Below are 14,309 nucleotides of genomic sequence, written 5' to 3'. Positions count from 1 at the left end.
TGCTGACCGCGAGTCCGCCTGCTCCCCCGTGCAGGTGGCCCTCCAGCCGCCAGCCGCCCCGAGGACGCTCCTGCAGCTCCCGGTCTCAGCCTCGATCCAGTGAGCACACCGGAGCTCTNGTGAGCACACCGGAGCTCCGGAGCTCCGTGAGATGCTTGGTGGTGCACGCTCCCGGCTCACGGACTCAGTCTGCCGTTTCCAGAGTGCGGGTCCGCGGTCCGCCCGCTCCCCGGTGCAGGTCCCGCCAGCCGCCCTGCGCGCGCACTCCTGGAGCTCGTGTTCTAAGTCTGTTGTCTCGCGGGTGCCGTCCGTGAGTCCGCCTGCTCCCCTGTGCAGGTGGCCCGCCAACCGCCAGCCATCCTGCGTACGCTCCCGGAGCTCCCTTCTCAGCCTGCTGTCTCAAGCGTGCGGGTCCGCGGTCTGTCCACTCCCCCTTGCAGGTGGCTACCGCTTCCCGGCGCCCTGACACGGCGGCTCCCTCCCCCTTCTGTTTAGCTTCCGATATCTGTGCGCGGTTTCACGGCTCCCCGCTTCGTACCTCGATACTCAGCGCTGGAGATGTTCATTTGTAGAGATCCAGATGTATCTTCCTGCGTCTCAGGCTGATTCCGTGGATATTCCTGCTGGTCTGGTACCTCTCCAGCTCAACTCAGGGGACCGGCTGAAAAAGGTGCCCTACTCCTCCGCCATCTTAACCTCTGTCCTTTGTGTTTCTAACACTGCCAGCCACCAGCTGCCCCCACGTGCTCTGGTGCTCCCAGTCTCAGTGATTCCAGTGAACACACAGGAGCTCCATTTCAGTCTGGTGGCATGTGTTCCCCGTCTCATGGTCTCAGTCTGCTCTCTCATGGGTACCAGTCTGAGAGTCCACCTGCTCACCCGTGCAGGTGGCTACTGCTTCCCAGTGCCCAAATGTGGTGGCTTCCTCCCCCTTCCATTTATCTTCTGATATCTGTGCACAGTTTCACGGCTTCCAACTTCATATCTCAATACTCAGTGCTGGAGATGTTCATTTGTGGAGATCCAAATGTATCTTCCTGTATCTCATGCTGATTCTGTGGATCCTCAGGATGGTCTGGTACCTATCCAAGTTGACTCAGGGGATGGGCTGAAAAAGGGGTCCCCTACTCCTCTGCCATCTTAATTCCAAAAATGAAAAATGTATTTTTCTATTGTTATAATTTCTACGGTGAAATATCTGTTATTTTTCTACCCCGCTTAATGGCAGGCTTGCTGTTTTAATTTTTATTTTTCATTCAGAATTGTTTTCTACTTTTTTGAGTCTGGAAGACAAGGTCAGTGACAATTTTCAGAGGCTACTTTGGGCACATTGGAAACTAGGCCCATGTCTAAACTAAAATCATAATCAAAATTCCATATGTTAGGTTAATCCAACAATTATTATCTTTGTTCTTATTAATATTGACTTAGTATGAAGACAGTGATCAAGTTTAGTTCAAAAGCTTTATTCATAAAACTTAGTGAGCCTGACAAAGAGTGACTTACTCTTAAAGAAAGAAATATTTTAAAATTAAAGGACATGGGACAAATAATAATAATAAGAAAAATTCTTAAAAAAGATTAACTGTATATTGGGGGAACAAAAAGAGAGTAAGAAATAATGAAATTAGAAGTGAAACAGGAAACATAAACACATAACTACCACTTCATCAGGCCACTCAAGAGTGAAACAAGCAGTCCTTCTTACAATTCTTCTTTCTCTGAATTTTTCTTTAACTTCTTCAAAAATACTCAATTTATACACTAGTTTGAAAAATAAACTCCTACTTCTATAGTTTAAGAAATAAACTTAATTCTCCATTTCCATCTCCAGGAAACATTTTTAGCTGAGTCCCTCTTTTAGCTATTGTGCATGTGATAGGCATTTCAGTATTCCCCACCCCCTCTCTGTTCCACTTTTGCAGATACAGGAAAATCTTAAGACTCTGCCCACTTGAAATTTTATGTGGCCATCTGCCTTGCTGCAACCTAGGAGACATGAAGTAAGAAGTATGTGTAATTTCTAGAAGGAAACATCTAGTTTTGTGGGATTGGAACTACAGGCCTGTCTTCTGTCATGGGATTGCATATGGAAACATCTTAAGAACAAAGTGTCTTAGAATGTCAAACGTACAAGCACAGTTCACTGCCCCCAGAGAGTCATGTGCTCCCACACTGGATTTTGAATGTGAAAGAAATAAACCTATGTTGTTTGTTAAGGCACTGGCAATCTGTTGTTATTACCTTGATATCCTCTTATGTTTACTGATTACAAGGGTTTTAAGGGCCTTTTCTGAAAAGTATTAAGTCTTGCCACCCACTCGAAGCCAAATGCTTTTTCTATATTTTGCTATTAGTGTCACTTTCAGACATCCAATTTAAATAATTCTTGGTAATAACATTTGGCAACTACCCCAAAATTCTGCCATAAATCAAAGGACAGTTATGTCTTGCAGTGTCTTATAAGTATATGGTATAATTGGTACTTCTAACAACACAACATCCCAGAACAGTTCAGAAAAAAAGAAGGAAACTTCCAGATAAATATATGGTATTGAATTGCTAGGACCATCTTTTAATACTACAGTCCCATTAGGAAAAATTCACTTGGATTAGGCAGAGTTGTGATTGTTTAATTTTATGACAAATAAGAAAACACAGAAAATAGATAAAGCACATCATCTTTTAATACTTATATTATTTTAAATTGTTCTTTAATTTATGTACTTAGAAAGGTAGATTTGGCTAAATATTTATCTTATTTGTAATAAAATGGAGGTTAAATTAAGTTTGAATTTATTTTAGAGATATATATGACTCATGATATGAGTACTCTAAAATCTTAAATAAAATAACAGTATAACATAGTATATGTAGGTAGCATTTCTTCTTTATACTCGAATTTTTATTCTCATAGTCAAATTAAAAAGAAAAGACTATATATGCATGAAGGTCTAGGGAAACTCCAGGAAAATTTCCCCTTTCTTTAGGCTTGCATTAAAAAATTCCACAATATACAGTTCCTTTTTTTTTCCAAGATTTATTTATCTGAGAGAGAGAGAATAAGTGGGGGGATGCGCAGAGTGACAGAATCTCCAAGCAGACTCCCTGCTGAGCAGGGAGACTGAACCAAGGTTCTACCTCAGGATCCATGAGATTATGACCTGACCCAAAACCAAGAGTCAGACACTTAACTGACTGAGCCATCAGGCTCCTGTATAGAGTTCCTTTAAAAAAAATAAAGAAAACACTAATAACAGATAATTTATAATTTATTGGTTTTCTGAATCAAAACTGTTGAGATCATGGTGCTTACATCGCTTAATAAATATTAATGTATTTTCTTGAGAAGTTAACTCTGCAACAGTATTCCTCAATTGGAAAATATACATCTACCACTTATTAGGTGCCAAAAACGGGCATTGCATTTATACAGATAAATTGTTTTAACAAAATGACATGTAAAATCATAAAGATAAATGTTAAGTAATGAATTACTGCCTTTGAAACAAAACCACATTTTTATTAGAATGATGATTCAAAGACTCTCTTATGGAGAATGTGTGAATATCATTATTTTCAACTTCCTTTCTGGTTCAAAGATCCATTTCTACTTTTTTCTTATGGAGATCCTCTTTTCAGCAGCTGTAACAGGGCATCCTTTACATCTTTGTTCCTTAGGGAATAGATGAGAGGGTTTAACAGTGGTGTGACCACAGTGTAGAAGAAGGTAAAGAATTTGCTATATTTTGAAGCAAAGTGGTTCTTAGGATATGTATACACCGGTGCTACTGTTCCATAAAACATGAAAACCACCATGAGGTGGGAGGAGCAGGTGGTAATGGCTTTCTGCCTTCCATCCTTGGATTGAATTTTCCCTAAAGCTTGAGCTATGTAGATGTAAGAAGTCAGGATCAATCCCAGGGCACGATGGTGAAAAGAACAGCAGAGACTGTCATCTGCCACTCACTGGCAAAGGTGTCTCCACATGTCAATCGTATGAGAGCTGGAACCTCACACAGAAAGTCATCTAGGTGGTGGTGGGTGCAGAAGGGAAGCTGAAGTGTGACAGGAATTTGGGTAACAGATTCTATCAGGCCAGACAGCCAGGCTATGAGCACCAGCTTCCAACAGAACTGATGATGCATGATAATGGTATAGTGCAGGGGCTGGCAGATAGCAACATAGTGGTCAAAAGCCATCTTCATCAGCATGACACATTCTGTGGCACCAAGACAGAGCAACATACAGAGCTGGATGACACAGCCTGTGTAGGTGATGATCTTGCCTGGTCCCCACAAATTGGACAACATATGGGGCACAGTGGTTGTGGTAAAGCAGAGATCCAAGAAGGAAAGTTTGCTAAGAAAGAAGTACATGGGAGTGTAGAGACGAGGGTCCACACAAGAGAGCAAGATAATGGTTGAGTTGGACAGGATGATCATGGTGTACAAGATGATAACAATCCAGAAATAACCATTTCTAGATGGGGCCATTCAGAGAAGCCGAGAAGAATAAAATCCATTGGGAAACTCTCATTGGTCATCATTAGTACTTTTGGCATTGGAATTTGAATATGTTTTTAACAAAAATTTCATTAATTGATTTTTGAAGGTTATTCTGTCATTTTTTAGAGGAGGCAAGCATTATTAGTTTTCCAGGGGATCTTAGGACAGAGTCATACGTGTGTTTCCTCTTATACTAGACCAGCAAGATACAACTTCTTCTCCATACAGCTGTTCTTTTTATACAAAAGATGCATTCATAAGATATTATTCTGGAAATTTATCTCTGAGTCTGAAATCACATTCTCCATAGACACCCTGACACGATTGCTTTAGATTATGTGCATGTTTCTTCTAGATTGTTCTTTCAGCTATACAAGTATTAGCTCTCTAAAATATTTTGGATGAAATGTTGAAAACAAAATTTTATTTTTCAAATATGTAGTGCCCCTGTGTATTGTGGTGTTCTTTGCATTGTTCAATCATATTTATAGAAACACAAGAAATGGAGATTATCCCAGAAACAAGATCTTTCTGTTATTAATGTAGACTCTAAACAATGAGACCTTAACCTTTATTCTCTGAGTGTCTGAAGAACCACCTTGGCATAAGAAAAATACGTTTTTACAGGAGGAAAATTTATGTTGAACACATGGTATTAACTAAGGATTTATGTTAAGTAATTCAAATTTCTTTAGGTAAACAACGTAAAAATCTTCAGTCAATATTGTTATCTAAGAAATGGCTATAATAATGGCTATAATTATTAATTATAATTCTCACAGAATTCTTGAAATGACAGTATATTATTGCCTTCTACTTTTAAGCACAAACTGCTAAACATGATTAAAGTAGTGAAGCAAAACATTACATATACTGAATAATTTTTGCCTCACAAGTCATTATTGTTCTATTCGATTATCAATCAGACTAAATACATTTCAATCAGAAAAAATAATTATAAAATAGAAATAAATTGTAATAACAAAATTATGAAATATATGATTATTTTATTTAATTTTTTAAAAGATTTTATTTATTTGACAGAGAGAGAGAGACAGCTAGTGAGAGAGGGAATAGAAGCAGGGGGAGTGGGAGAGGAAGAAACAGGCTCTCAGCAGAGGAGCCTGATGTGGGGCTCGATCCCAGGACCCTGGGATCACACCCTGATCCAAAGGCAGATGCTTAACAACTGAGCCACCCAGGATCCCCTATATGATTATTTTAAATCTTTACTTCATATGCAGAAGGTAAAGAGAGTGCAGAAGTGTTATCTCTGAAATACTAAAGTAGGATTGGATTTTGGAAACATTGTCCTGGATATTAATTTTCTGTCTCCCAGCAACTGTGAAATTGTTCAGAGGATACAAAAATGTGAGATGCACAGAGTGCAAAAAAAATGCTGTCAAGTGAAGGAAACTGAATTACTAGATTGTGAAAATTATATTTTGTAAGTAGCTAAACAATGCAGAAATATGGAGAACATTACAGGGGTCTGCTTCTATTCAGAAGCAACCTCATAGTTATTTATTCAGTGCCATGCAGGCACTGTACTATGATGTGGAATATAATTTGAACAAGACAAGTTGAGTCCATGTTTGTATAATGCTGCAAGACCTGTGGAGACAGAGACAACGAGTGAAGAAATAAGCAAGTAAATCATGAGGTTTTAATTATTTCAATGATGTGTTCAAAAAAAATGAAAAAGAAATAGTGTATTGTAATTAAGGATAACAATGGAGGATGTAAGAAGCAGAGGAAGATTGTTCTATACAGGGAGGAAAAGAAGAGCAAATAGTCTGATGCTGAGGAAATATGCAAGCTCCAAGAAGTTCAGCTGCCTGGGATATGCGGAGCTGTCTGCATGTGGTGTGGCCAGATATTTGAGCCAAATTCAGCTTTTCTATTCTATTATCATGAACTAAACTAATCTATGTTTTTTTTCACTGGGGGACATTCTGATTTTACCACACAAAGTCCATTCTGTTCTATTAGTGTTTCTACTATAGTTTTCTTAGTGTTAAGAATTTTTTTCATGGGCTTACCTTCACCTGGTTCAGAATGCAATACTATATTAAACTGTGACATTTGGAGAAGAACGTTCACATTGTTCATCTGGCATTTCTTTTGAAATTATATCATGAGTTCAGTTTTCCATTATGGAAAAGAAAAAACAAATTCAAGTCAACGGTATCATGTGCTTTTCTGTTAAATTTTTTTTAAGATTTTATTTATTTATTTGACAGAGATAGAGACAATCAGCGAGAGAGGGAACACAAGCAGGGGGAGTGGGAGAGGAAGAAGCAGGTCACAGAAGAGGAGCCTGATCTGGGGCTCGATCCCATCATGCCGGGATCACGCCCTGAGCCGAAGGCAGACGCTTAACCGCTGTGCCACCCAGGCGCCCCCCTATTGGTGATCTTAATTTTTTTTTAAATTTTATTTTATTATATTATGTTAATCACCATACAGTACATCCCAGATTCCGATGTAAAGTTTGATGCTTCATTAGTTCCGTATAACACCCAGTGCACCATGAAATACGTGCCCTCCTTACTACCCATCACCAGTCTATCCCCTTCCCCTACTCCCTCCCCTCTGAAGTCTTCAGTTTGTTTCTCATAGTCCATAGTCTCTCATGTTTCATTCCCCCTTCTGATTACCCCCCTTTTCTTTATCCCTTTCTTCCCCTACCGATCATCCTAGTTCTTATGTTCCATAGATGAGAGAAATCATATGATAATTGTCTTTCTCTGCTTGACTTATTTCACTTAGCATTATCTCCTCCAGTGCCGTCCATGTTGCAGCAAATGTTGAGAATTCGTTCTTTCTGATAGCTGAGTAATATTCCATTGTATATATGGACCACAGCTTCTTAATCCAGTCATCTGTTGAAGGGCATCTCGGCTCCTTCCATGATTTGGCTATTGTGGACAATGCAGCTATGAACATTGGGGTGCATATGGCCCTTCTCTTTACTACGTCTGTATCTTTGGGGTAAACACCCAGTAGTGCAATGGCTGGGTCATAGGGTAGTTCAATTTTTAACTTTTTAAGGGACCTCCACACTGTTTTCCAGAGTGGCTGTACCAACTTGCATTCCCACCAACAATGTAGGAGGGATCCCCTTTCTCCACATCCTCTCCAACAATTGTTGTTTCTTGCCTTGTCTATCTTTGCCATTCTAACTGGCGTAAGGTGGTATCTCAGTGTGGTTTTGATTTGAATTTCCCTGATGGCTAATGATTTTGAACATTTTTTCATGTGTCTGTTAGCCATTTGTATGTCTTCATTGGAAAAGTGTCTGTTCATATCTTCTGCCCATTTTATGATTTGTTTATTTGTTTCTCGTGTATTGAGTTTGAGAAGTTCTTTGTAGATCTTGGATACCAGTCCTTTATCTGTGGTGTCCTTTGCAAATATATTCTCCCATTCCGTGGGCTGTCTCTTAGTTTTTTTGACTGTTTCCTTGGCTGTGCAGAAGCTCTTTATCCTGATAAAGTCCCATAAGTTCATTTTATCTTTTATTTCTCTTGCCTTTGGAGATGTGTCGTGAAAAAGGTTGCTCTGGCCGATGTCATAGAAGTTGTTGCCTATGTTCTCCTCTAGAATTTTGATGGATTCCTGTCTCACATTGAGGTCTTTCATCCATTTGGAGTTTATTTTTGTGTATGGTGTGAGAGAGTGGTCAAGTTTCATTCTTTTGCATGTAGCTGTCCAATTTTCCCAGCACCATTTATTGAAGAGACTGTCTTTTTTCCACCGGATGTTTTTTCCTGCTTTATCAAAGATTAGTTGCCCAAAGAGCCGAGGGTCCATTTCTGGGTTCTCTATTCTGTTCCATTGGTCGATGTGTCTGTTTTTGTGCCAGTACCATGCTGTCTTTGTGATCACAGCTTTGTAGTACAGCTCGAAATCCGGCATTGTGATGCCCCCAGCTTTGTTTTTCCTTTTCAACAGTTCCTTGGAGATTCGGGGCCTTTTCTGGTTCCATACAAATTTAAGGACTATTTGTTCCAGTTCTTTGAAAAATGTCCTCGGTATTTTGATCGGGATAGCATTGAAAGTGTAGATTGCTCTGGGTAGTATGGACATTTTAACTATGTTAATTCTTCCAATCCATGAGCATGGAATATTTTTCCATCTTTTTATGTCTTCCTCAATATCTTTCAAAAGTGATCTATAGTTTCTAGCATATAGGTCCTTTACGTCTCTGGTTAAGTTAATTCCAAGGTAACGCATGGTTTTTGGTGTTATTGTAAATGGGATGGATTCCCTAATTTCTCTTTCTTCAGTCTCGTTATTCGTGTATAGAAATGCAACTGATTTCTGGGCATTGATTTTGTATCCTGCCACCTTACTGAATTGTTCTATAACTTCTAATAGTTTGGGAGTGGATTCCTTTGGGTTTTCCATATAGAGTATCATGTCATCTGCAAAGAGAGACAGTTTGACTTCTTCTTTGCCGATTTGGATACCTTTGATCCCTTTTTGTCTTCTGATTGCTGTTGCAAGGACTTCTAGTACTATGTTGAATAATAGTGGCGAGAGTGGGCATCCTTGTCGTGTTCCTGATCTTAAGGGAAAGGCTTCCAGCTTTTCCCCATTGAGAATAATGCTTGCAGTAGGCTTTTCATAGATGGCTTTTATGAGATTGAGAAATGTACCCTCTATTCCTACACTCTGAAGGGTTTTAATCAGGAAAGGATGCTGTATTTTGTCAAATGCTTTTTCTGCATCAATTGAGAGGATCATATGGTTCTTGAGTCTTTTCTTGTTGATATGATGTATCACATTGATTGATTTGCGAGTGTTGAACCATGCTTGCATCCCAGGTATGAATCCCACTTGGTCATGATGGATAATCCTTTTAATGTACTGTTGGATTCTATTAGCAAGGATCTTGTTGAGGATTTTGGCATCCATATTCATTAGAGAAATCGGTCTGTAATTCTCCTTTTTGAGGGGGTCTTTGCCTGGTTTGGGGATCAAGGTAATATTAGCCTCATAGAATGAGTTTGGTAGCTTTCCTTCTGTTTCTATTTTTTGAAATAGCTTTAGGAGAATAGGTATTATTTCTTCTTTGAATGTTTGGTAGAATTCCCCAGGAAAACCGTCTGGGCCTGGAGTTTTATTATTTGGAAGGTTGTTTATCACTGACTCAATTTCTTCATAGTTAATTGGCCTATTTAAGAAATCTATTTCTTCCTGTTTCAGTCTTGGTAGTTTATAGGTTTCCAGGAAGGCCTCCATCTCTTCCAGATTGTTTAGTTTTTTGGCATATAGCTGTTGATAAAAGTTTCTAATAATCCTTGCAATTTCAATGGTGCTGGTCGTGACCTCTCCCTTTTCAGTCATAATTTTAATAATCTCAGTCCTTTCTCTTTGTTTTTGGACAAGTTTTGCCAGTGGTCTATCAATTTTATGGATTCTCTCAAAGAACCAGCTTCTAGTCCTGTTGATCTGCTCTACTGTGGTTCTGGTCTCTAATTCATTGATTTCTGCTCTAATCTTGGTCAACTCCTTCCTTGTCAGTGGGTTAGGCCTGTCCCTCTGTTGCTGTTCCAGTTTCTTGAGGTGAGAATATAGAAACTGCATTTTAGATTTTTCTATTCTTTTGAGTGAGGCTTGGATGGCTATGTATTTCCCCCTTAGGACTGCCTTTGCAGTATCCCATAGGTTTTGGACCGTTGTGTATTCATTCTCGTTGGTCTCCATAAATTGTTTAATTTGTTTTTTGATTTCCTGGTTTATCGAGTCATTCTTGAGCAGGATGGTTCTTAGCCTCCAAGTGTTTGAGTTTCTTCCAGGTTTTTCCTTGTGGTTGAGTTCCAATTTCAGAGCGTTGTGGTCTGAGAATATGCAGGGGATAATTTCAATCTTTTGGTATTGGCTGAGACCTGTTTTGTGTCCCAGAGCATGATCTATTCTTGAGAATGTTCCATGGGCATTTGAATAGAATGAGTATTCTTTGGTTCTGGGGTGTAGTGTTCTATATATATCTATGAGGTCCAACTCGTCGAGTATGGCATTCAAAGCCTTTGATTCTTTGCTTAGTTTTTGCCAGGGTGTTCTGTCTATTTCTGATAGTGGGGTGTTGAGGTCCCCTACTATTACTGTGTTCTTATCTATATGTCTCTTTATTTTGGTTAAGAGTTGGCTTGTGTATCTTGCTGCTCCCCTGTTGGGGGCATATATATTAATAATTGTCATATCCACTTGTTGAATACTTCCTTTAAGAATAATATAGTGCCCTTCTGTATCTCTCTCTATGGCCTCTAGTTTAAAATCCAGTCTATCTGATATGAGAATTGCTACTCCAGCTTTCTTTTGAGGTCCATTTGCGTGGAAGATGGTACTCCATCCCCTTACTCTAAGTCTGAATGCATCTTTGGGTTCAAAATGAGTCTCTTGTAGACAGCAAATGGATGGGTCATGTCTTTTTATCCAATCTGCAACCCTGTGGCGTTTTATGGGAGAGTTTAAGCCATTTAGATTGATAGAGATTATTGACAGATATGATTTTAATGATGCCATTTCTCTTTAAAGTCTTTGTATCGGTTGTGACTTGCTGCTCTGTATCACTCTTGGGGCCTTTTTACCTTTATAGAGCCCCCCTTAATATCTCCTGTAGGGCTGGTTTCGTGGTTACGAAATTGGTTAATGATTGGCGATTTTGGAACGTCTTTATTTCTCCATCAATTCTGAATGACAGCTTTGCTGGATAAAGGATCCTTGGCTGCATGTTTTTCTCTGAAAGAGCTTTAAAAATGCCCCCCCAAGCCTTTCTCTCATTCCAGGTCTCTGTAGACAGGTCTGACGTAATCCTGATACCTTTGCCTTGGTACGTGAGAAATTTCTTTGCCCTGGCCGCTTTCAATACTGTATCCTTGGATCTAATATTTGCGAATTGCACTATGACATGCCGTGGCGTAGGTTTGTCCTGGTTGAGCTTGGATGGGGTCCTCTCTGCCTCTTGGACACGAATGCTTGTTTCCCTTGCTAGATTAGGGAAGTTTTCAGCTACAATTTGTTCAAATATCTCTTCTAGACCTCTGTTTTTCTCCACCCCTTCAGGGATGCCGATGATTCTGACATTGGATCGTTTCATAGAGTCAGTAATCTCCCGTAATCTACATTCGTGGGCGTGGATTTTTTTAAGACCAGCTTCTATTTTCGTTTTTTCTTCTACTAACCCATCCTCCAATTCGCTAACGCGTTCCTCTGCCTCGGTGACCCTGGCCGTCAGAGCCTCTAGTTTTGACTGTATTTGGCCCATAGAATTTTTAATTTCTGTCAGATTCGCTCTCATTTCTGCCCTTAGGGATTCTATATTCTCAGCAACGCTTTCTCTGATGCTTTTTTCAAGTTTACTCATCATCTTGACCATTGTTGCTCTGAATTCCATTTCTGATAATTGGGATACATCCATATGTATTAATTCTGTGGCCGAGGCCAATTCTGTGGCAGAGGCCACAGACTCATTATCTTTTCTTTGCTGGGGGGGACTTCTCCTTCTCGTCATTCTGATGAAGAGAGATTGCAGGGTTGTCCAGAGCCCAAGTGTTGACTGGGACCCAGGCCGTGCGCCCTTGTTTTATAGAGATCTTAGGGATGTGGGCTTCTTCCTTAAAGAGTTTATTTATTTATTTGAGAGAGAGAGAGACAGTCAGCAAGAAAGGGAACCCAAGCAGAGGAGTGGGAGAGGAAGAAGCAGGTTCCCGGTGGAGAAGCCCGATGAAGGACTCCTTACGGAGCGTTGTGATCACACCCTAATCCGAAGACAGGTGCTTGGTGACTGCGCCACTCAGGCGCTCCGGGTTGTGGGCTTCTTGATTTTTCAGCCTGCCTTCTGGGGGAGGGGCCTGCCTGCAGGTACTCAGAAAACCCTGTTTGGGTAGAGTCTCTGTGTCCCTTGCGAGGGGGGATGGGGATGGGCACCCTGTGAGCCGGTATTTCCGGGCTTTTGTTCTCTGGTGGCTTTCCCTGGCGGTTTGCTATGCCTCTTCTTTTTTTTTTTTTTTTAAAGATTTTATTTATTTATTTGACAGAGGAGGGATCGCGGATCGTTCTCCACTGATGTTCTGGCCACTTTAACTCTGTTTCTGTTGGTGCTGCTCAACCCTGCAGCATCCCGGGCTGTGCGCCCCACACCCGGCGTCCCAGCCCTCACTTCCAGGGCTGGCGCGTCTCTGTCCTTTGTGTTTCCAACCCCGCCAGCCGCCAGCCGCCAGCCGCCCCACGCAGGCTCCCGGAGCTCCCTGTCTCAGTCCTGTGTCTCACGGGTGCTGACCACGAGTCCGCCTGCTCCCCCGTGCAGGTGGCCCTCCAGCCGCCAGCCACCCCGCGGACGCTCCCGGAGCTCCCGGTCTCAACCTCGATCCAGTGAGCACACCGGAGCTCCGTAGCTCCGTGAAATGCTTGGTGGCACACGCTCCCGGCTCACAGACTCAGTCTGCTGTTTCCAGAGGGCGGGTCCGCCCGCTTCCGGGTGCAGGTGGCTCGCCAGCCGCCCTGCGTGCGCGCTCCTGGAGCTCGCGTTCTAAGTCTGCTGTCTCGTGGGTGCCGTCCGCGAGTTCGCCTGCTCCCCCGTGCAGGTGGCCCGCCAACCGCCAGCCGTCCTGCGTGCGCTCCCGGAGCTCCCTTCTCAGTCTGCTGTCTCAAGCGCGCGGGTCCATGGTCTGTCCGCTCCCCCTTGTAGGTTGCTACTGCTTCCCGGCACCCTGACACGGCGGCTCCCTCCCCCTTCTGTTTAGCTTCCGATATCTGTGCGCGGTTTCACGGCTCCCCGCTTCGTACCTCGATACTCAGCGCTGGAGATGTTCATTTGTAGAGATCCAGATGTATCTTCCTGCGTCAGGCTGATTCCGTGGATATTCCTCCTAGTCTGGTACCTATCCAGCTCAACTCAGGGGACCGGCTGAAAAAGGGGTCCCCTACTCCTCTGCCATCTTAACCTTCCTTTCCCTTCTGTTAAATTTAATTTGAATTATTTCGAAGTATCATTTTCACCTTGTAATTGTAGTATGAACACCATAGATAAATTAACACATATGGAACAAAAGAAAAATAGAGGTGTATCCAATCCCAACATTAAATATGATATTTACTGTAAAAATTTCATTCATTCTTTTCAATATATATTTAAATAAATAATGCATACAGATAGATATAAATACATAAAATATATCAGATATATAATAGAATTATGCTATATATAGTTCTACATTTCCTTAAATCTTATCATTGTATACATATTCTCATTTCTTTAAATACCTGAAAATATAATTCTTTTGAACTAATTTAAAGATCCCTATTATTTTACCTTACTAAAATAATTCCCATTACAATTTTATATTATTTTAAATGTAATATTCTTTGAAAATTTTACTTACCTAAAATGGTGCTGAAAAAAATATATATGTAAAAAAATCCCCAGATTCTATATGATGATTTATTTTTGTTAAGAAAGTACTATTTATTTCAGAGTTATATATTGTAGCTGCACCTATGAAAAAACTACCCTTATGTGTCAGTCAGCATTTCTGGTCTTTTAATTTTCATCAAAACAGCATCCATTTTTCTGGTCTATAATTCAGCAAGAAAAAAAAGTGGGATCTAATTCAATATAATTTTTGTTTCTTTTAAAGATTTTATTTATTTATGTGATAGAGGTAGAGACAGCCCGCGAGAGAAGGAACACAAGTAAGGGGAGTGGGAGAGGAAGAAACAGGCTCCCAGCGGAGGAGCCTGATGTGGGGCTCGATCCCAGTACTCCAGGATCATGCCCTGAGCCAAAGGCAG

At 41.0% G+C, this 14,309-nt stretch overlaps 1 pseudogene; it reads right to left on the bottom strand.

The window, feature by feature from the left end:
- Positions 1-3,621: 3,621 nt before the first annotated feature.
- Positions 3,622-4,546, bottom strand: LOC100470905 (annotated as a pseudogene).
- Between the last annotated feature and the right edge of the window lie 9,763 nt (positions 4,547-14,309).

The sequence above is a fragment of the Ailuropoda melanoleuca genome, chromosome 3 (assembly GCF_002007445.2).
Source record: "Ailuropoda melanoleuca isolate Jingjing chromosome 3, ASM200744v2, whole genome shotgun sequence".
NCBI lineage: Eukaryota > Metazoa > Chordata > Mammalia > Carnivora > Ursidae > Ailuropoda > Ailuropoda melanoleuca.
This window is presented reverse-complemented; position numbering and strand designations above follow the sequence as displayed.